At 46.4% G+C, this 18,982-nt stretch overlaps 1 non-coding gene and 48 pseudogenes across 1 annotated transcript; all 49 read right to left on the bottom strand.

Annotated features, from left to right (window-relative positions):
* Positions 1–180: 180 nt before the first annotated feature.
* Positions 181–299, bottom strand: LOC140307173 (5S ribosomal RNA; annotated as a pseudogene).
* Positions 300–568: 269 nt separating this feature from the next.
* LOC140291528 (5S ribosomal RNA) lies at positions 569–687 on the bottom strand (annotated as a pseudogene).
* Positions 688–956: 269 nt separating this feature from the next.
* Positions 957–1,075, bottom strand: LOC140281524 (5S ribosomal RNA; annotated as a pseudogene).
* A 269-nt stretch (positions 1,076–1,344) lies between these two features.
* LOC140319601 (5S ribosomal RNA) lies at positions 1,345–1,463 on the bottom strand (annotated as a pseudogene).
* A 269-nt stretch (positions 1,464–1,732) lies between these two features.
* Positions 1,733–1,851, bottom strand: LOC140291921 (5S ribosomal RNA; annotated as a pseudogene).
* A 269-nt stretch (positions 1,852–2,120) lies between these two features.
* LOC140274657 (5S ribosomal RNA) lies at positions 2,121–2,239 on the bottom strand. Its single transcript, XR_011908367.1, has one exon. It is a non-coding gene; the product is annotated as a 5S ribosomal RNA (ribosomal RNA).
* Positions 2,240–2,505: 266 nt separating this feature from the next.
* Positions 2,506–2,624, bottom strand: LOC140281981 (5S ribosomal RNA; annotated as a pseudogene).
* A 269-nt stretch (positions 2,625–2,893) lies between these two features.
* Positions 2,894–3,012, bottom strand: LOC140300940 (5S ribosomal RNA; annotated as a pseudogene).
* A 269-nt stretch (positions 3,013–3,281) lies between these two features.
* LOC140286630 (5S ribosomal RNA) lies at positions 3,282–3,400 on the bottom strand (annotated as a pseudogene).
* A 272-nt stretch (positions 3,401–3,672) lies between these two features.
* On the bottom strand, positions 3,673–3,791 carry LOC140293318 (5S ribosomal RNA; annotated as a pseudogene).
* A 269-nt stretch (positions 3,792–4,060) lies between these two features.
* Positions 4,061–4,179, bottom strand: LOC140277443 (5S ribosomal RNA; annotated as a pseudogene).
* Positions 4,180–4,448: 269 nt separating this feature from the next.
* Positions 4,449–4,567, bottom strand: LOC140269185 (5S ribosomal RNA; annotated as a pseudogene).
* Positions 4,568–4,836: 269 nt separating this feature from the next.
* On the bottom strand, positions 4,837–4,955 carry LOC140290219 (5S ribosomal RNA; annotated as a pseudogene).
* Positions 4,956–5,224: 269 nt separating this feature from the next.
* On the bottom strand, positions 5,225–5,348 carry LOC140279638 (5S ribosomal RNA; annotated as a pseudogene).
* A 269-nt stretch (positions 5,349–5,617) lies between these two features.
* Positions 5,618–5,736, bottom strand: LOC140296393 (5S ribosomal RNA; annotated as a pseudogene).
* A 272-nt stretch (positions 5,737–6,008) lies between these two features.
* On the bottom strand, positions 6,009–6,127 carry LOC140293317 (5S ribosomal RNA; annotated as a pseudogene).
* Positions 6,128–6,396: 269 nt separating this feature from the next.
* LOC140277440 (5S ribosomal RNA) lies at positions 6,397–6,515 on the bottom strand (annotated as a pseudogene).
* Positions 6,516–6,787: 272 nt separating this feature from the next.
* LOC140307165 (5S ribosomal RNA) lies at positions 6,788–6,906 on the bottom strand (annotated as a pseudogene).
* Positions 6,907–7,175: 269 nt separating this feature from the next.
* LOC140291527 (5S ribosomal RNA) lies at positions 7,176–7,294 on the bottom strand (annotated as a pseudogene).
* Positions 7,295–7,561: 267 nt separating this feature from the next.
* On the bottom strand, positions 7,562–7,680 carry LOC140307158 (5S ribosomal RNA; annotated as a pseudogene).
* A 269-nt stretch (positions 7,681–7,949) lies between these two features.
* Positions 7,950–8,068, bottom strand: LOC140286607 (5S ribosomal RNA; annotated as a pseudogene).
* A 272-nt stretch (positions 8,069–8,340) lies between these two features.
* LOC140295541 (5S ribosomal RNA) lies at positions 8,341–8,459 on the bottom strand (annotated as a pseudogene).
* Positions 8,460–8,728: 269 nt separating this feature from the next.
* LOC140293605 (5S ribosomal RNA) lies at positions 8,729–8,847 on the bottom strand (annotated as a pseudogene).
* Positions 8,848–9,119: 272 nt separating this feature from the next.
* On the bottom strand, positions 9,120–9,238 carry LOC140284116 (5S ribosomal RNA; annotated as a pseudogene).
* A 269-nt stretch (positions 9,239–9,507) lies between these two features.
* On the bottom strand, positions 9,508–9,626 carry LOC140295178 (5S ribosomal RNA; annotated as a pseudogene).
* A 269-nt stretch (positions 9,627–9,895) lies between these two features.
* LOC140292043 (5S ribosomal RNA) lies at positions 9,896–10,014 on the bottom strand (annotated as a pseudogene).
* A 272-nt stretch (positions 10,015–10,286) lies between these two features.
* On the bottom strand, positions 10,287–10,405 carry LOC140310135 (5S ribosomal RNA; annotated as a pseudogene).
* Positions 10,406–10,671: 266 nt separating this feature from the next.
* Positions 10,672–10,790, bottom strand: LOC140294133 (5S ribosomal RNA; annotated as a pseudogene).
* A 269-nt stretch (positions 10,791–11,059) lies between these two features.
* On the bottom strand, positions 11,060–11,178 carry LOC140291526 (5S ribosomal RNA; annotated as a pseudogene).
* A 267-nt stretch (positions 11,179–11,445) lies between these two features.
* Positions 11,446–11,564, bottom strand: LOC140307152 (5S ribosomal RNA; annotated as a pseudogene).
* Positions 11,565–11,833: 269 nt separating this feature from the next.
* LOC140286596 (5S ribosomal RNA) lies at positions 11,834–11,952 on the bottom strand (annotated as a pseudogene).
* A 272-nt stretch (positions 11,953–12,224) lies between these two features.
* On the bottom strand, positions 12,225–12,343 carry LOC140295540 (5S ribosomal RNA; annotated as a pseudogene).
* Positions 12,344–12,612: 269 nt separating this feature from the next.
* Positions 12,613–12,731, bottom strand: LOC140293604 (5S ribosomal RNA; annotated as a pseudogene).
* A 272-nt stretch (positions 12,732–13,003) lies between these two features.
* LOC140284105 (5S ribosomal RNA) lies at positions 13,004–13,122 on the bottom strand (annotated as a pseudogene).
* Positions 13,123–13,391: 269 nt separating this feature from the next.
* On the bottom strand, positions 13,392–13,510 carry LOC140296436 (5S ribosomal RNA; annotated as a pseudogene).
* A 269-nt stretch (positions 13,511–13,779) lies between these two features.
* LOC140292042 (5S ribosomal RNA) lies at positions 13,780–13,898 on the bottom strand (annotated as a pseudogene).
* Positions 13,899–14,170: 272 nt separating this feature from the next.
* LOC140310130 (5S ribosomal RNA) lies at positions 14,171–14,289 on the bottom strand (annotated as a pseudogene).
* Positions 14,290–14,555: 266 nt separating this feature from the next.
* Positions 14,556–14,674, bottom strand: LOC140292441 (5S ribosomal RNA; annotated as a pseudogene).
* A 269-nt stretch (positions 14,675–14,943) lies between these two features.
* Positions 14,944–15,062, bottom strand: LOC140277436 (5S ribosomal RNA; annotated as a pseudogene).
* Positions 15,063–15,334: 272 nt separating this feature from the next.
* Positions 15,335–15,453, bottom strand: LOC140288856 (5S ribosomal RNA; annotated as a pseudogene).
* A 269-nt stretch (positions 15,454–15,722) lies between these two features.
* Positions 15,723–15,841, bottom strand: LOC140294633 (5S ribosomal RNA; annotated as a pseudogene).
* A 269-nt stretch (positions 15,842–16,110) lies between these two features.
* Positions 16,111–16,229, bottom strand: LOC140292041 (5S ribosomal RNA; annotated as a pseudogene).
* A 272-nt stretch (positions 16,230–16,501) lies between these two features.
* Positions 16,502–16,620, bottom strand: LOC140310125 (5S ribosomal RNA; annotated as a pseudogene).
* Positions 16,621–16,886: 266 nt separating this feature from the next.
* Positions 16,887–17,005, bottom strand: LOC140292439 (5S ribosomal RNA; annotated as a pseudogene).
* A 269-nt stretch (positions 17,006–17,274) lies between these two features.
* Positions 17,275–17,393, bottom strand: LOC140277432 (5S ribosomal RNA; annotated as a pseudogene).
* A 272-nt stretch (positions 17,394–17,665) lies between these two features.
* Positions 17,666–17,784, bottom strand: LOC140307146 (5S ribosomal RNA; annotated as a pseudogene).
* A 269-nt stretch (positions 17,785–18,053) lies between these two features.
* On the bottom strand, positions 18,054–18,172 carry LOC140294083 (5S ribosomal RNA; annotated as a pseudogene).
* Positions 18,173–18,441: 269 nt separating this feature from the next.
* LOC140300740 (5S ribosomal RNA) lies at positions 18,442–18,560 on the bottom strand (annotated as a pseudogene).
* Positions 18,561–18,826: 266 nt separating this feature from the next.
* Positions 18,827–18,945, bottom strand: LOC140295188 (5S ribosomal RNA; annotated as a pseudogene).
* Positions 18,946–18,982: the final 37 nt, after the last annotated feature.

Below are 18,982 nucleotides of genomic sequence, written 5' to 3'. Positions count from 1 at the left end.
TATGGGCACATCTTCTTCCCTGATGTGATCATTCTCTGCAGCTTAAACTGAGACTCTCAGATCACTTCGTGTCTGCCAACAAAGCAGCAGCAGCTGCTGAAGATGACCAACTTCCTCATGTGTCATAGGGTGATCAGACGTTGCAACAAAAGACATACAGGTGGTAGAGAGAAGAGAAAAAGCTTAAAGCACCTGGTATTCCCAAGAGGTCTTCCATCCAAGTACTAACCAGGCCCAACCCTCCTTGGCTTCCGAGATCAGACGAGGTCGGGCATGTTCAGGGTGGTGTGGCCGTAAGCAACAATGTCTCTGACAAATGTGCATTATATAGGTACTGGAATCATACGGTTCCTCTATGCAACCAGTTAATTTCCGAGAAAGGCTGATGTGTACTGGGCACATCTTCTTCCCTGACGTGATTATTCTCTGCAGCTGAAACTGAGACTCTCAGATCACTTTGTGTCTGCCAACAAAGCAGCAGCAGCTGAAGATGACCAACTTCCTCATGTGTCACAGGGTGATCAGACGTTGCAACAAAAGACATGCAGGTGGTAGAGAGAAGAGAAAAAGCTTACAGCATCTGGTATTCCCAAGCGGTCTCTCATCCAAGTACTAACCAGGCCCAACCCTCCTTGGCTTCTGAGAGCAGACGAGGTCAGACATATTCAGGGTGGTTTGGCCGTAAGCAACAATCTCTGTGACAAATGTGCATTATATAGGATATGGAATCATATGGTTCCTCTATGTAACAAGATAATTGCCGAGAAAGGCTGATATGTAGTGGGCACATCTTGTTCCCTGACGTGATAATTTTCTCCAGCTGAAAATGAGACTCTAAGATCACTTCGTGTCTGCCAACAAAGCAGCAGCAGCTGAAGATGACCAACTTCCTCATGTGTCACAGGGTGATCAGACGTTGCAACAAAAGACATGCAGGTGGTTGAGAGAAGAGAAAAAGCTTACAGCACCTGGTATTCCCAGACAGTCTACCATCCAAGTACTAACCAGGTCCAAACCTGCTTGGCTTCCGAGATCAGATGAGGTCGGGCATGTTCAGGGTGGTGTGTCCGTAAGCAACAATGTCTGTGACAAATGTGCATTATATAGGTACTGGAATAATACAGTTCCTCTATGTAACCAGATAATTGCCGAGAAAGGCTAACTTGTAGTGGGCACATCTTCTTACCTGATGTGATTATTCTCTGCAGCTGAAACTGAGACTCTCAGATCACTTTGTGTCTGCCAACAAAGCAGCAGCAGCTGAAGATGACCAACTTCCTCATGTGTCACAGGGTGATCAGACGTTTCAACAAAAGACATGCAGGTGGTAGAGAGAAGAGAAAAAGCTTACAGCACCTGGTATTCCCAGACAGTCTACCATCCAAGTACTAACCAGGTCCAAACCTGCTTGGCTTCCGAGATCAGATGAGGTCGGGCATATTCAGGGTGGTGTGGCCGTAAGTAACCATAACTGTGACAAATGTGCATTATATAGGTACTGGAATCATACAGTTCCTCTATGTAACCAGATAATTGCAGAGAAAGGCTGACTTGTAGTGGGCACATCTTCTTCCCTGATGTGATAATTCTCTGCAGCTGAAACTGAGACTCTCAGATCACTTCGTGTCTGCCAACAAAGCAGCAGCAGCTGAAGATGACCAACTTCCTCATGTGTCACAGGGTGATCAGACTTTGCAACAAAAGACATGCAGGTGGTCGAGAGAAGAGAAAAAGCTTACAGCACCTGGTATTCCCAAGCGGTCTCTCATCCAAGTACTAACCAGGCCCAACCCTCCTTGGCTTCTGTGAGCAGACGAGGTCAGACATATTCAGGGTGGTTTGGCCGTAAGCAACAATCTCTGTGACAAATGTGCATTATATAGGCAATGGAATCATATGGTTCCTCTATGTAACAAGATAATTGCCGAGAAAGGCTGATATGTAGTGGGCACATCTTGTTCCCTGACGTGATAATTTTCTCCAGCTGAAAATGAGACTCTAAGATCACTTCGTGTCTGCCAACAAAGCAGCAGCAGCTGAAGATGACCAACTTCCTCATGTGTCACAGGGTGATCAGACGTTGCAACAAAAGACATGCAGGTGGTTGAGAGAAGAGAAAAAGCTTACAGCACCTGGTATTCCCAAGCGGTCTCCCATCCAAGTACTAACCAGGCCCAACCCTGCTTGGCTTCCAAGATCAGACGAGGTCGGGCATATTCAGGGTGGTGTGGCCGTAAGCAACAATGTCTGTGACAAATATAAACTGTATAGGTACTGGAATCATACGGTTCCTCTATGCAACCAGATAATTGCCAAGAAAGGCTGATAAGTAGTGGAAACATCTTCCCTGACGTGATTATTCTCTCCAGCTGAAACTGAGACTCTCATATCACTTCGTGTCTGCCAACAAAGCAGCAGCAGCTGAAGATGACCAACTTCCTCATGTGTCACAGGGCGATCAGACATTGCAACAAAAGACATGTAGGTGGTAGAGAGAAGAGAAAAAATTTACAGCACCTGGTATTCCCAAGTGGTCTCCCATTCAAGTACTAACCAGGCCCAACCCTGCTTGGCTTCCGAGATCAGGCGAGGTCAGGCATGTTCCGGGTGGTGTGGCCGTAAGCAGCAATGTCTCTGACAAATGTGCATTATATAGGTACTGGAATCATACGGTTCCTCTATGTAACCAGATAATTGCCGAGAAAGGCTGATGTGTAGCGGGTAAATCATCTTCTCTGATGTGATCATTCTCTGCAACTGAAACTGAGACTCTCAGATCACTTCATGTCTGCCAACAAAGCAGCAGCAGCTGAAGATGACCAACTTCCTCATGTGTCACAGGGTGATCAGACGTTGCAACAAAAGACATGCAGGTGGTAGAGAGAAGAGAAAAAATTTACAGCACCTGGTATTCCCAAGTGGTCTCCCATCCAAGTACTAACCAGGCCCAACCCTGCTTGGCTTCCGAGATCAGACGAGGTCAGGCATGTTCCGGGTGGTGTGGCCGTAAGCAGCAATGTCTCTGACAAATGTGCATTATATAGGTACTGGAATCATACGGTTCCTCTATGCAACCAGATAATTGCCGAGAAAGGCTGATGTGTAGCGGGTAAATCATCTTCTCTGATGTGATCATTCTCTGCAACTGAAACTGAGACTCTCAGATCACTTCATGTCTGCCAACAAAGCAGCAGAAGCTGAAGATGACCAACTTCCTCATGTGTCACAGGGTGATCAGACGTTGCAACAAAAGACATGCAGGTGGTAGAGAGAAGAGAAAAAGCTTACAGCACCTGGTATTCGCAAGCGGTCTCCCATTCAAGAACTAACCAGGCCCAACCCTGCTTGGCTTCCGAGATCAGACGAGGTCGAGCTTATTCAGGGTGGTGTGGCGGTAAGCAACAATATCTGGTGCAAATGTGTATTATATAGGTACTGGGATCATACACTTCCTCTATGTAACCAGATAATTGCCGAGAAAGGCTGACTCTTAGTGGGCACATCTTCCTCCTTGATGTGATTATTCTCTGGAGCTGTAACTGAGACTCTCAGATCACTTCATGTCTGCCAACAAAGCAGCAGCAGCAGCTGAAGATGACCAACTTCCTCATGTGTCACAGGGTGATCAGACGTTGCAACAAAAGACATGCAGGTTGTAGAGAGAAGAGAAAAAGCTTACAGCAAATGGTATTTTCAAGCGGTCTCCCACCCAAGTACTAACCAGGCCCAACCCTGCTTGGCTTCCGAGATCAGACGAGGTCAGGCATATTGAGGGTGGTGTGGCCGTAAGCAACAATGTCTGTGACAAATGTGCATTATATAAGTACAGGAATCATACGGTTCCTCTATGTAACCAGATAATTGCTGAGAAAGGCTGATGTGTAGTGGGCACATCTTCTTCCCTGACGTGATTATTCTCTTCAGCTGAAACTGAGACTCTCAGATCACTTCGTGTCTTCAAACAAAGCAGCAGCAGCTGAAGATGACCAACTTCCTCATGTGTCACAGGGTGATCAGACGTTGCAACAAAAGACATGCAGGTTGTAGAGAGAAGAGAAAACGCTTACAGCACCTGGTATTCCCAAGCAGTCTCCCATTGAAGTACTAACCAGGCCCAACCCTCCTTGGCTTCCGAGATCAGACGAGGTCGGGCATATTCAGGGTGGTGTGGCCGTAAGGAACAATTTCTGTGACAAATGTGCATTATATAAGTACTGGAATCATACACTTCCTCTATGTAACCAGATAATTTCCGAGAAAGGCTCACTTGTTATGGGCACATCTTCTTCCCTGATGTGATCATTCTCTGCAGCTGAAACTGAGACTCTCAGATCACTTCGTGTCTGCCAACAAAGCAGCAGCAGCTGAAGATGACCACCTTCCTCATGTGTCACAGGGTGATCAGACGTTGCAACAAAAGACATGCAGGTGGTAGAGAGAAGAGAAAAAACTTAAAGCACCTGGTATTCCCAAGAGGTCTTCCATCCAAGTACTAACCAGGCCCAACCCTCCTTGGCTTCCGAGATCAGACGAGGTCGGGCATGTTCAGGGTGGTGTGGCCGTAAGCAACCATAACTGTGACAAATGTGCATTATATAGGTACTGGAATCATACAGTTCCTCTATGTAACCAGATAATTGCAGAGAAAGGCTGACTTGTAGTGGGCACATCTTCTTCCCTGATGTGATAATTCTCTGCAGCTGAAACTGAGACTCTCAGATCACTTCGTGTCTGCCAACAAAGCAGCAGCAGCTGAAGATGACCAACTTCCTCATGTGTCACAGGGTGATCAGATGTTACAACAAAAGACATGCAGGTGGTCGAGAGAAGAGAAAAAGCTTACAGCACCTGGTATTCCAAAGCAGTCTCCCATCCAAGTACTAACCAGGCCCAACCGTGCTTGGCTTCTGAGATCGGACAAGGTCGGATATGTTCAGGGTGGTGTGGCCGTAAGCAACAAAGTCTTTGACAAATGTGCATTATATAGGTACTGGAATCATACAGTTCCTCTATGTAACCAGATAATTGCCGAGAAAGGCTGATGTGTAGTGGGCATATATTCTTCCCTGATGTGATTATTCTCTGCAGCTGAAACTGAGACTCTCAGATCACTTTGTGTCTGCCAACAAAGCAGCAGCAGCTGAAGATGACCAACTTCCTCATGTGTCACAGGGTGATCAGATGTTACAACAAAAGACATGCAGGTGGTAGAGAGAAGAGAAAAAGCTTACAGCACCTGGTATTCCCAAGCAGTCTCCCACCCAAGTACTAACCAGGCAAAACCCTGCTTGGCTTCCGAGATCAGACGAGATCGGGCATATTATATTCAGGGTGGTGTGGCCGTAAGCGACAATCTCTGTGACAAATGTGTATTATATAGGTACTGGAATCATACACTTCCTCTATGTAACCAGATAATTGCCGAGAAAGGCTGACTCTTAGTGGGCACATCTTCCTTCTTGATGTGATCATTCTCTTCAGCTGAAACTGAGACTCTCAGATCACTTCGTGTCTGCCAACAAAGCAGCAGAAGCTGAAGATGACCAACTTCCTCATGTGTCACAGGGTGATCAGACGTTGCAACAAAAGACATGCAGGTGGTAGAGAGAAGAGAAAAAGCTTACAGCACCTGGTATTCGCAAGCGGTCTCCCATTCAAGAACTAACCAGGCCCAATCCTGCTTGGCTTCCGAGATCAGACGAGGTCGAGCTTATTCAGGGTTGTGTGGCGGTAAGCAACAATATCTGGTACAAATGTGTATTATATAGGTACTGGAATCATACACTTCCTCTATGTAACCAGATAATTGCCGAGAAAGGCTGACTCTTAGTGGGCACATCTTCCACCTTGATGTGATTATTCTCTGGAGCTGAAACTGAGACTCTCAGATCACTTCATGTCTGCCAACAAAGCAGCAGCAGCAGCTGAAGATGACCAACTTCCTCATGTGTCACAGGGTGATCAGACGTTGCAACAAAAGACATGCAGGTTGTAGAGAGAAGAGAAAAAGCTTACAGCAAATGGTATTTTCAAGCGGTCTCCCACCCAAGTACTAACCAGGCCCAACCCTGCTTGGCTTCCGAGATCAGACGAGGTCAGGCATATTGAGGGTGGTGTGGCCGTAAGCAACAATGTCAGTGACAAATGTGCATTATATAAGTACAGGAATCATACGGTTCCTCTATGTAACCAGATAATTGCTGAGAAAGGCTGATGTGTAGTGGGCACATCTTCTTCCCTGACGTGATTATTCTCTTCAGCTGAAACTGAGACTCTCAGATCACTTCGTGTCTTCAAACAAAGCAGCAGCAGCTGAAGATGACCAACTTCCTCATGTGTCACAGGGTGATCAGACGTTGCAACAAAAGACATGCAGGTTGTAGAGAGAAGAGAAAACGCTTACAGCACCTGGTATTCCCAAGCAGTCTCCCATTGAAGTACTAACCAGGCCCAACCCTCCTTGGCTTCCGAGATCAGACGAGGTCGGGCATATTCAGGGTGGTGTGGCCGTAAGGAACAATTTCTGTGACAAATGTGCATTATATAAGTACTGGAATCATACACTTCCTCTATGTAACCAGATAATTTCCAAGAAAGGCTGACTCTTAGTGGGCACATCTTCCTTCTTGATGTGATCATTCTCTTCAGCTGAAACTGAGACTCTCAGATCACTTCGTGTCTGCCAACAAAGCAGCAGCAGCTGCTGAAGATGACCAACTTCCTCATGTGTCATAGGGTGATCAGACGTTGCAACAAAAGACATGCAGGTGGTAGAGAGAAGAGAAAAAGCTTAAAGCACCTGGTATTCCCAAGAGGTCTTCCATCCAAGTACTAACCAGGCCCAACCCTCCTTGGCTTCCGAGATCAGACGAGGTCGGGCATGTTCAGGGTGGTGTGGCCGTAAGCAACAATGTCTCTGACAAATGTGCATTATATAGGTACTGGAATCATACGGTTCCTCTATGCAACCAGTTAATTTCCGAGAAAGGCTGATGTGTACTGGGCACATCTTCTTCCCTGACGTGATTATTCTCTGCAGCTGAAACTGAGACTCTCAGATCACTTTGTGTCTGCCAACAAAGCAGCAGCAGCTGAAGATGACCAACTTCCTCATGTGTCACAGGGTGATCAGACGTTGCAACAAAAGACATGCAGGTGGTAGAGAGAAGAGAAAAAGCTTACAGCATCTGGTATTCCCAAGCGGTCTCTCATCCAAGTACTAACCAGGCCCAACCCTCCTTGGCTTCTGAGAGCAGACGAGGTCAGACATATTCAGGGTGGTTTGGCCGTAAGCAACAATCTCTGTGACAAATGTGCATTATATAGGCAATGGAATCATATGGTTCCTCTGTAACAAGATAATTGCCGAGAAAGGCTGATATGTAGTGGGCACATCTTGTTCCCTGACGTGATAATTTTCTCCAGCTGAAAATGAGACTCTCAGATCACTTCGTGTCTGCCAACAAAGCAGCAGCAGCTGAAGATGACCACCTTCCTCATGTGTCACAGGGTGATCAGACGTTGCAACAAAAGACATGCAGGTGGTAGAGAGAAGAGAAAAAGCTTAAAGCACCTGGTATTCCCAAGAGGTCTTCCATCCAAGTACTAACCAGGCCCAACCCTCCTTGGCTTCCGAGATCAGACGAGGTCGGGCATGTTCAGGGTGGTGTGGCCGTAAGCAACAATGTCTCTGACAAATGTGCATTATATAGGTACTGGAATCATACACTTCCTCTATGTAACCAGATAATTGCCGAGAAAGGCTGACTCTTAGTGGGCACATCTTCCTTCTTGATGTGATCATTCTCTTCAGCTGAAACTGAGACTCTCAGATCACTTCGTGTCTGCCAACAAAGCAGCAGAAGCTGAAGATGACCAACTTCCTCATGTGTCACAGGGTGATCAGACGTTGCAACAAAAGACATGCAGGTGGTAGAGAGAAGAGAAAAAGCTTACAGCACCTGGTATTCGCAAGCGGTCTCCCATTCAAGAACTAACCAGGCCCAACCCTGCTTGGCTTCCGAGATCAGACGAGGTCGAGCTTATTCAGGGTGGTGTGGCGGTAAGCAACAATATCTGGTACAAATGTGTATTATATAGGTACTGGAATCATACACTTCCTCTATGTAACCAGATAATTGCCGAGAAAGGCTGACTCTTAGTGGGCACATCTTCCACCTTGATGTGATTATTCTCTGGAGCTGAAACTGAGACTCTCAGATCACTTCATGTCTGCCAACAAAGCAGCAGCAGCAGCTGAAGATGACCAACTTCCTCATGTGTCACAGGGTGATCAGACGTTGCAACAAAAGACATGCAGGTTGTAGAGAGAAGAGAAAAAGCTTACAGCAAATGGTATTTTCAAGCGGTCTCCCACCCAGGTACTAACCAGGCCCAACCCTGCTTGGCTTCCGAGATCAGACGAGGTCAGGCATATTGAGGGTGGTGTGGCCGTAAGCAACAATGTCTGTGACAAATGTGCATTATATAAGTACAGGAATCATACGGTTCGTCTATGTAACCAGATAATTGCTGAGAAAGGCTGATGTGTAGTGGGCACATCTTCTTCCCTGACGTGATTATTCTCTTCAGCTGAAACTGAGACTCTCAGATCACTTCGTGTCTTCAAACAAAGCAGCAGCAGCTGAAGATGACCAACTTCCTCATGTGTCACAGGGTGATCAGACGTTGCAACAAAAGACATGCAGGTTGTAGAGAGAAGAGAAAACGCTTACAGCACCTGGTATTCCCAAGCAGTCTCGCATTGAAGTACTAACCAGGCCCAACCCTCCTTGGCTTCCGAGATCAGACGAGGTCGGGCATATTCAGGGTGGTGTGGCCGTAAGGAACAATTTCTGTGACAAATGTGCATTATATAAGTACTGGAATCATACACTTCCTCTATGTAACCAGATAATTTCCGAGAAAGGCTCACTTGTTATGGGCACATCTTCTTCCCTGATGTGATCATTCTCTGCAGATGAAACTGAGACTCTCAGATCACTTCGTGTCTGCCAACAAAGCAGCAGCAGCTGCTGAAGATGACCAACTTCCTCATGTGTCATAGGGTGATCAGACGTTGCAACAAAAGACATGCAGGTGGTAGAGAGAAGAGAAAAAGCTTAAAGCACCTGGTATTCCCAAGAGGTCTTCCATCCAAGTACTAACCAGGCCCAACACTCCTTGGCTTCCGAGATCAGACGAGGTCGGGCATGTTCAGGGTGGTGTGGCCGTAAGCAACAATGTCTCTGACAAATGTGCATTATATAGGTACTGGAATCATACGGTTCCTCTATGCAACCAGTTAATTTCCGAGAAAGGCTGATGTGTACTGGGCACATCTTCTTCCCTGACGTGATTATTCTCCGCAGCTGAAACTGAGACTCTCAGATCACTTTGTGTCTGCCAACAAAGCAGCAGCAGCTGAAGATGACCAACTTCCTCATGTGTCACAGGGTGATCAGACGTTGCAACAAAAGACATGCAGGTGGTAGAGAGAAGAGAAAAAGCTTACAGCATCTGGTATTCCCAAGCGGTCTCTCATCCAAGTACTAATCAGGCCCAACCCTCCTTGGCTTCTGAAAGCAGACGAGGTCAGACATATTCAGGGTGGTTTGGCCGTAAGCAACAATCTCTGTGACAAATGTGCATTATATAGGCAATGGAATCATATGGTTCCTCTATGTAACAAGATAATTGCCGAGAAAGGCTGATATGTAGTGGGCACATCTTGTTCCCTGACGTGATAATTTTCTCCAGCTGAAAATGAGACTCTCAGATCACTTCGTGTCTGCCAACAAAGCAGCAGCAGCTGAAGATGACCACCTTCCTCATGTGTCACAGGGTGATCAGACGTTGCAACAAAAGACATGCAGGTGGTAGAGAGAAGAGAAAAAGCTTAAAGCACCTGGTATTCCCAAGAGGTCTTCCATCCAAGTACTAACCAGGCCCAACCCACCTTGGCTTCTGAGAGCAGACGAGGTCAGACATATTCAGGGTGGTTTGGCCGTAAGCAACAATCTCTGTGACAAATGTGCATTATATAGGCAATGGAATCATATGGTTCCTCTATGTAACAAGATAATTGCCGAGAAAGGCTGATATGTAGTGGGCACATCTTCTTCCCTGACGTGATAATTTTCTCCAGCTGAAAATGAGACTCTAAGATCACTTCGTGTCTGCCAACAAAGCAGCAGCAGCTGCTGAAGATGACCAACTTCCTCATGTGTCACAGGGTGATCAGACGTTGCAACAAAAGACATGCAGGTGGTTGAGAGAAGAGAAAAAGCTTACAGCACCTGGTATTCCCAAGCTGTCTCCCATCCAAGTACTAACCAGGCCCAACCCTGCTTGGCTTCCAAGATCAGAAGAGGTCGGGCATATTCAGAGTGGTGTGGCCGTAAGCAACAATGTCTGTGACAAATATAAACTGTATAGGTACTGGAATCATACGGTTCCTCTATGCAACCAGATAATTGCCAAGAAAGGCTGATAAGTAGTGGAAACATCTTCCCTGACGTGATTATTCTCTCCAGCTGAAACTGAGACTCTCATATCACTTCGTGTCTGCCAACAAAGCAGCAGCAGCTGAAGATGATCAACTTCCTCATGTGTCACAGGGCGATCAGACATTGCAACAAAAGACATGCAGGTGGTAGAGAGAAGAGAAAAAATTTACAGCACCTGGTATTCCCAAGCAGTCTCCCATTCAAGTACTAACAAGGCCCAACCCTGCTTGGGTTCTGAGATCAGACGAGGTCGGGCATATTCAGGGTGGTGTGGCCGTAAGCAACAATGTCTCTGACAAATGTGCATTATATAGGTACTGGAATCATACGGTTCCTCTATGCAACCAGTTAATTTCCGAGAAAGGCTGATGTGTACTGGGCACATCTTCTTCCCTGACGTGATTATTCTCTGCAGCTGAAACTGAGACTCTCAGATCACTTTGTGTCTGCCAACAAAGCAGCAGCAGCTGAAGATGACCAACTTCCTCATGTGTCACAGGGTGATCAGACGTTGCAACAAAAGACATGCAGGTGGTAGAGAGAAGAGAAAAAGCTTACAGCATCTGGTATTCCCAAGCGGTCTCTCATCCAAGTACTAACCAGGCCCAACCCTCCTTGGCTTCTGAGAGCAGACGAGGTCAGACATATTCAGGGTGGTTTGGCCGTAAGCAACAATCTCTGTGACAAATGTGCATTATATAGGCAATGGAATCATATGGTTCCTCTGTAACAAGATAATTGCCGAGAAAGGCTGATATGTAGTGGGCACATCTTGTTCCCTGACGTGATAATTTTCTCCAGCTGAAAATGAGACTCTCAGATCACTTCGTGTCTGCCAACAAAGCAGCAGCAGCTGAAGATGACCACCTTCCTCATGTGTCACAGGGTGATCAGACGTTGCAACAAAAGACATGCAGGTGGTAGAGAGAAGAGAAAAAGCTTAAAGCACCTGGTATTCCCAAGAGGTCTTCCATCCAAGTACTAACCAGGCCCAACCCTCCTTGGCTTCCGAGATCAGACGAGGTCGGGCATGTTCAGGGTGGTGTGGCCGTAAGCAACAATGTCTCTGACAAATGTGCATTATATAGGTACTGGAATCATACACTTCCTCTATGTAACCAGATAATTGCCGAGAAAGGCTGACTCTTAGTGGGCACATCTTCCTTCTTGATGTGATCATTCTCTTCAGCTGAAACTGAGACTCTCAGATCACTTCGTGTCTGCCAACAAAGCAGCAGAAGCTGAAGATGACCAACTTCCTCATGTGTCACAGGGTGATCAGACGTTGCAACAAAAGACATGCAGGTGGTAGAGAGAAGAGAAAAAGCTTACAGCACCTGGTATTCGCAAGCGGTCTCCCATTCAAGAACTAACCAGGCCCAACCCTGCTTGGCTTCCGAGATCAGACGAGGTCGAGCTTATTCAGGGTGGTGTGGCGGTAAGCAACAATATCTGGTACAAATGTGTATTATATAGGTACTGGAATCATACACTTCCTCTATGTAACCAGATAATTGCCGAGAAAGGCTGACTCTTAGTGGGCACATCTTCCACCTTGATGTGATTATTCTCTGGAGCTGAAACTGAGACTCTCAGATCACTTCATGTCTGCCAACAAAGCAGCAGCAGCAGCTGAAGATGACCAACTTCCTCATGTGTCACAGGGTGATCAGACGTTGCAACAAAAGACATGCAGGTTGTAGAGAGAAGAGAAAAAGCTTACAGCAAATGGTATTTTCAAGCGGTCTCCCACCCAGGTACTAACCAGGCCCAACCCTGCTTGGCTTCCGAGATCAGACGAGGTCAGGCATATTGAGGGTGGTGTGGCCGTAAGCAACAATGTCTGTGACAAATGTGCATTATATAAGTACAGGAATCATACGGTTCGTCTATGTAACCAGATAATTGCTGAGAAAGGCTGATGTGTAGTGGGCACATCTTCTTCCCTGACGTGATTATTCTCTTCAGCTGAAACTGAGACTCTCAGATCACTTCGTGTCTTCAAACAAAGCAGCAGCAGCTGAAGATGACCAACTTCCTCATGTGTCACAGGGTGATCAGACGTTGCAACAAAAGACATGCAGGTTGTAGAGAGAAGAGAAAACGCTTACAGCACCTGGTATTCCCAAGCAGTCTCGCATTGAAGTACTAACCAGGCCCAACCCTCCTTGGCTTCCGAGATCAGACGAGGTCGGGCATATTCAGGGTGGTGTGGCCGTAAGGAACAATTTCTGTGACAAATGTGCATTATATAAGTACTGGAATCATACACTTCCTCTATGTAACCAGATAATTTCCGAGAAAGGCTCACTTGTTATGGGCACATCTTCTTCCCTGATGTGATCATTCTCTGCAGATGAAACTGAGACTCTCAGATCACTTCGTGTCTGCCAACAAAGCAGCAGCAGCTGCTGAAGATGACCAACTTCCTCATGTGTCATAGGGTGATCAGACGTTGCAACAAAAGACATGCAGGTGGTAGAGAGAAGAGAAAAAGCTTAAAGCACCTGGTATTCCCAAGAGGTCTTCCATCCAAGTACTAACCAGGCCCAACACTCCTTGGCTTCCGAGATCAGACGAGGTCGGGCATGTTCAGGGTGGTGTGGCCGTAAGCAACAATGTCTCTGACAAATGTGCATTATATAGGTACTGGAATCATACGGTTCCTCTATGCAACCAGTTAATTTCCGAGAAAGGCTGATGTGTACTGGGCACATCTTCTTCCCTGACGTGATTATTCTCTGCAGCTGAAACTGAGACTCTCAGATCACTTTGTGTCTGCCAACAAAGCAGCAGCAGCTGAAGATGACCAACTTCCTCATGTGTCACAGGGTGATCAGACGTTGCAACAAAAGACATGCAGGTGGTAGAGAGAAGAGAAAAATCTTACAGCATCTGGTATTCCCAAGCGGTCTCTCATCCAAGTACTAACCAGGCCCAACCCTCCTTGGCTTCTGAAAGCAGACGAGGTCAGACATATTCAGGGTGGTTTGGCCGTAAGCAACAATCTCTGTGACAAATGTGCATTATATAGGCAATGGAATCATATGGTTCCTCTATGTAACAAGATAATTGCCGAGAAAGGCTGATATGTAGTGGGCACATCTTGTTCCCTGACGTGATAATTTTCTCCAGCTGAAAATGAGACTCTCAGATCACTTCGTGTCTGCCAACAAAGCAGCAGCAGCTGAAGATGACCACCTTCCTCATGTGTCACAGGGTGATCAGACGTTGCAACAAAAGACATGCAGGTGGTAGAGAGAAGAGAAAAAGCTTAAAGCACCTGGTATTCCCAAGAGGTCTTCCATCCAAGTACTAACCAGGCCCAACCCACCTTGGCTTCTGAGAGCAGACGAGGTCAGACATATTCAGGGTGGTTTGGCCGTAAGCAACAATCTCTGTGACAAATGTGCATTATATAGGCAATGGAATCATATGGTTCCTCTATGTAACAAGATAATTGCCGAGAAAGGCTGATATGTAGTGGGCACATCTTGTTCCCTGACGTGATAATTTTCTCCAGCTGAAAATGAGACTCTAAGATCACTTCGTGTCTGCCAACAAAGCAGCAGCAGCTGCTGAAGATGACCAACTTCCTCATGTGTCACAGGGTGATCAGACGTTGCAACAAAAGACATGCAGGTGGTTGAGAGAAGAGAAAAAGCTTACAGCACCTGGTATTCCCAAGCTGTCTCCCATCCAAGTACTAACCAGGCCCAACCCTGCTTGGCTTCCAAGATCAGAAGAGGTCGGGCATATTCAGAGTGGTGTGGCCGTAAGCAACAATGTCTGTGACAAATATAAACTGTATAGGTACTGGAATCATACGGTTCCTCTATGCAACCAGATAATTGCCAAGAAAGGCTGATAAGTAGTGGAAACATCTTCCCTGACGTGATTATTCTCTCCAGCTGAAACTGAGACTCTCATATCACTTCGTGTCTGCCAACAAAGCAGCAGCAGCTGAAGATGATCAACTTCCTCATGTGTCACAGGGCGATCAGACATTGCAACAAAAGACATGCAGGTGGTAGAGAGAAGAGAAAAAATTTACAGCACCTGGTATTCCCAAGCAGTCTCCCATTCAAGTACTAACAAGGCCCAACCCTGCTTGGGTTCTGAGATCAGACGAGGTCGGGCATATTCAGGGTGGTGTGGCCGTAAGTAACAATGTCTGTGACAAATGTGCATTATATAGGTACTGGAATCATACGGTTCCTCTATGCAACCAGATAATTGCCAAGAAAGGCTAACTTGTAGTGGGCACATCTTCTTCCCTGATGTGATTATTCTCTGCAGCTGAAACTGAGACTCTCAGATCACTTCGTGTCTGCCAACAAAGCAGCAGCAGCTGAAGATGACCAACTTCCTCATGTGTCACAGGGTGATCAGACGTTGCAACAAAAGACATGCAGGTGGTAGAGAGAAGAGAAAACGCTTACAGCACCTGGTATTCCCAAGCAGTCTCCCATTGAAGTACTAACCAGGCCCAACCCTCCTTGGCTTCCGAGATCAGACGAGGTCGGGCATATTCAGGGTGGTGTGGCCGTAAGGAACAATTTCAGTGACAAATGTGCATTATATAAGAACTGGAATCATACACTTCCTCTATGTAACCAGATAATTTCCGAGAAAGGCTCACTTGTTATGGGCACATCTTCTTCCCTGATGTGATCATTCTCTGCAGCTGAAACTGAGACTCTCAGATCACTTCGTGTCTGCCAACAAAGCAGCAGCAGCTGCTGAAGATGACCAACTTCCTCATGTGTCACAGGGTGATCAGACGTTGCAACAAAAGACATGCAGGTGGTAGAGAGAAGAGAAAAAGCTTAAAGCACCTGGTATTCCCAAGAGGTCTTCCATCCAAGTACTAACCAGGCCCAACCCTCCTTGGCTTCCGAGATCAGACGAGGTTGGGCATGTTCAGGGTGGTGTGGCCGTAAGCAACAATGTCTCTGACAAATGTGCATTATATAGGTACTGGAATCATACGGTTCCTCTATGCAACCAGTTAATTTCCGAGAAAGGCTGATGTGTACTGGGCACATCTTCTTCCCTGACGTGATTATTCTCTGCAGCTGAAACTGAGACTCTCAGATCACTTTGTGTCTGCCAACAAAGCAGCATTAGCTGAAGATGACCAACTTCCTCATGTGTCACAGGGTGATCAGACGTTGCAACAAAAGACATGCAGGTGGTAGAGAGAAGAGAAAAAGCTTACAGCATCTGGTATTCCCAAGCGGTCTCTCATCCAAGTACTAACCAGGCCCAACCCTCCTTGGCTTCTGAAAGCAGACGAGGTCAGACATATTCAGGGTGGTTTGGCCGTAAGCAACAATCTCTGTGACAAATGTGCATTATATAGGCAATGGAATCATATGGTTCCTCTATGTAACAAGATAATTGCCGAGAAAGGCTGATATGTAGTGGGCACATCTTGTTCCCTGACGTGATAATTTTCTCCAGCTGAAAATGAGACTCTCAGATCACTTCGTGTCTGCCAACAAAGCAGCAGCAGCTGAAGATGACCACCTTCCTCATGTGTCACAGGGTGATCAGACGTTGCAACAAAAGACATGCAGGTGGTAGAGAGAAGAGAAAAAGCTTAAAGCACCTGGTATTCCCAAGAGGTCTTCCATCCAAGTACTAACCAGGCCCAACCCACCTTGGCTTCTGAGAGCAGACGAGGTCAGACATATTCAGGGTGGTTTGGCCGTAAGCAACAATCTCTGTGACAAATGTGCATTATATAGGCAATGGAATCATATGGTTCCTCTATGTAACAAGATAATTGCCGAGAAAGGCTGATATGTAGTGGGCACATCTTGTTCCCTGACGTGATAATTTTCTCCAGCTGAAAATGAGACTCTAAGATCACTTCGTGTCTGCCAACAAAGCAGCAGCAGCTGCTGAAGATGACCAACTTCCTCATGTGTCACAGGGTGATCAGACGTTGCAACAAAAGACATGCAGGTGGTTGAGAGAAGAGAAAAAGCTTACAGCACCTGGTATTCCCAAGCTGTCTCCCATCCAAGTACTAACCAGGCCCAACCCTGCTTGGCTTCCAAGATCAGAAGAGGTCGGGCATATTCAGAGTGGTGTGGCCGTAAGCAACAATGTCTGTGACAAATATAAACTGTATAGGTACTGGAATCATACGGTTCCTCTATGCAACCAGATAATTGCCAAGAAAGGCTGATAAGTAGTGGAAACATCTTCCCTGACGTGATTATTCTCTCCAGCTGAAACTGAGACTCTCATATCACTTCGTGTCTGCCAACAAAGCAGCAGCAGCTGAAGATGATCAACTTCCTCATGTGTCACAGGGCGATCAGACATTGCAACAAAAGACATGCAGGTGGTAGAGAGAAGAGAAAAAATTTACAGCACCTGGTATTCCCAAGCAGTCTCCCATTCAAGTACTAACAAGGCCCAACCCTGCTTGGGTTCTGAGATCAGACGAGGTCGGGCATATTCAGGGTGGTGTGGCCGTAAGTAACAATGTCTGTGACAAATGTGCATTATATAGGTACTGGAATCATACGGTTCCTCTATGCAACCAGATAATTGCCAAGAAAGGCTAACTTGTAGTGGGCACATCTTCTTCCCTGATGTGATTATTCTCTGCAGCTGAAACTGAGACTCTCAGATCACTTCGTGTCTGCCAACAAAGCAGCAGCAGCTGAAGATGACCAACTTCCTCATGTGTCACAGGGTGATCAGACGTTGCAACAAAAGACATGCAGGTGGTAGAGAGAAGAGAAAACGCTTACAGCACCTGGTATTCCCAAGCAGTCTCCCATTGAAGTACTAACCAGGCCCAACCCTCCTTGGCTTCCGAGATCAGACGAGGTCGGGCATATTCAGGGTGGTGTGGCCGTAAGGAACAATTTCAGTGACAAATGTGCATTATATAAGAACTGGAATCATACACTTCCTCTATGTAACCAGATAATTTCCGAGAAAGGCTCACTTGTTATGGGCACATCTTCTTCCCTGATGTGATCATTCTCTGCAGCTGAAACTGAGACTCTCAGATCACTTCGTGTCTGCCAACAAAGCAGCAGCAGCTGCTGAAGATGACCAACTTCCTCATGTGTCACAGGGTGATCAGACGTTGCAACAAAAGACATGCAGGTGGTAGAGAGAAGAGAAAAAGCTTAAAGCACCTGGTATTCCCAAGAGGTCTTCCATCCAAGTACTAACCAGGCCCAACCCTCCTTGGCTTCCGAGATCAGACGAGGTCGGGCATGTTCAGGGTGGTGTGGCCGTAAGCAACAATGTCTCTGACAAATGTGCATTATATAGGTACTGGAATCATACGGTTCCTCTATGCAACCAGTTAATTTCCGAGAAAGGCTGATGTGTACTGGGCACATCTTCTTCCCTGACGTGATTATTCTCTGCAGCTGAAACTGAGACTCTCAGATCACTTTGTGTCTGCTACCAAAGCAGCAGCAGCTGAAGATGACCAACTTCCTCATGTGTCACAGGGTGATCAGACGTTGCAACAAAAGACATGCAGGTGGTAGAGAGAAGAGAAAAAGCTTACAGCATCTGGTATTCCCAAGCGGTCTCTCATCCAAGTACTAACCAGGCCCAACCCTCCTTGGCTTCTGAGAGCAGACGAGGTCAGACATATTCAGGGTGGCTTGGCCGTAAGCAACAATCTCTGTGACAAATGTGCATTATATAGGTAATGGAATCATATGGTTCCTCTATGTAACAAGATAATTGCCGAGAAAGGCTGATATGTAGTGGGCACATCTTGTTCCCTGACGTAATAATTTTCTCCAGCTGAAAATGAGACTCTCAGATCACTTCGTGTCTGCCAACAAAGCAGCAGCAGCTGAAGATGACCACCTTCCTCATGTGTCACAGGGTGATCAGACGTTGCAACAAAAGACATGCAGGTGGTAGAGAGAAGAGAAAAAGCTTAAAGCACCTGGTATTCCCAAGAGGTCTTCCATCCAAGTACTAACCAGGCCCAACCCTGCTTGGCTTCCAAGATCAGACGAGGTCGGGCATATTCAGGGTGGTGTGGCCGTAAGCAACAATGTCTGTGACAAATATAAACTGTATAGGTACTGGAATCATACGGTTCATCTATGCAACCAGATAATTGCCAAGAAAGGCTGATAAGTAGTGGAAACATCTTCCCTGACGTGATTATTCTCTCCAGCTGAAACTGAGACTCTCATATCACTTCGTGTCTGCCAACAAAGCAGCAGCAGCTGAAGATCACCAACTTCCTCATGTGTCACAGGGCGATCAGACATTGCAACAAAAGACATGCAGGTGGTAGAGAGAAGAGAAAAAATTTACAGCACCTGGTATTCCCAAGCAGTCTCCCATTCAAGTACTAACAAGGCCCAACCCTGCTTGGGATCTGAGATCAGACGAGGTCGGGCATATTCAGGGTGGTGTGGCCGTAAGTAACAATGTCTGTGACAAATGTACATTATATAGGTACT

This window comes from Leuresthes tenuis, unplaced genomic scaffold (genome assembly GCF_036924035.1).
Source record: "Leuresthes tenuis unplaced genomic scaffold, fLeuTen1.0.hap1 SCAF_1, whole genome shotgun sequence".
NCBI classification, from domain to species: Eukaryota; Metazoa; Chordata; class Actinopteri; order Atheriniformes; family Atherinopsidae; genus Leuresthes; species Leuresthes tenuis.
Note: the sequence above shows the minus strand (reverse complement) of the source record. Positions and strands in the feature narration are given on the sequence as shown.